This window comes from Rhopilema esculentum, chromosome 15 (assembly GCF_057945365.1).
Source record: "Rhopilema esculentum isolate cy_ngs chromosome 15, ASM5794536v1, whole genome shotgun sequence".
In the NCBI taxonomy this organism is placed as follows: domain Eukaryota; kingdom Metazoa; phylum Cnidaria; class Scyphozoa; order Rhizostomeae; family Rhizostomatidae; genus Rhopilema; species Rhopilema esculentum.
Window position 1 is genome coordinate 7,371,654 of NC_142829.1, and position 825 is coordinate 7,372,478.

An 825-nucleotide genomic window follows, 5' to 3' on the forward strand; every position below is an offset into this window, starting at 1 on the left:
TTTTTGGTTTATTTTATTTTCCCCTGGTCTCTCAGTTTTCTTAAATTTTCTATGAAGGTCTTAAATATGCCATAGAAATAGCAATTCTGATTTATCTAGCTTGCCCATAACCACAATAAGAAAAATATGTTCTGCCAGCCGAATAAAAGCAACTGGCTTTTTATTGTGCATACATTAAGCAAAAAAACTAGCTGGAGAACAGTTTCTTGCCTTTATTTATTGTCTGCTTCCCTTGCATGCTGAAGACTGGGAAATAATTGCTAACTAGCCTGCGTGCAGACTGTAAGTATCTTACCATATCTCTAAGTATCTACAGTTCTGGTAAGATACTTAGAGTCTGGCGCGCAGGCTATTGCTAACATGTCATTTCATGTAGGTGGTCAGGATCCTGAAAATTGTAAACAAGAAACGAACTGGGTGCCATGAATCATTTATAAAGTACTCTTATCTTCGAAAAGTATTGCACTGATTCAACAAATAAGTAATGGCGAAGGTGTTGTAAACAACATCATTATTAAAATTTGAATCACTTTCCCTAGACTTTTCATTAAGAATAAGAAATGTTAACTTTTTATTGGACAGTCTCAAGCTCTGAAACCTTGTTGAGATTTGCTAAATTTAATCAAAAACTTTTCAAACAGGTTCTGTCAAATGTGAAAAGAAAGAGTAAGATAGATTAACATTTAGGTGTTTAATACCCAGGGATAATAATTATTGGTTTTTATTTGTTAATAAAGACCAATAATTTTATTATTGGTTAATAAAGTGACAAATTTTCAGCTGTTGTTGAGGGTACAAGAATCAGGAATTGGGACACTATTGTAA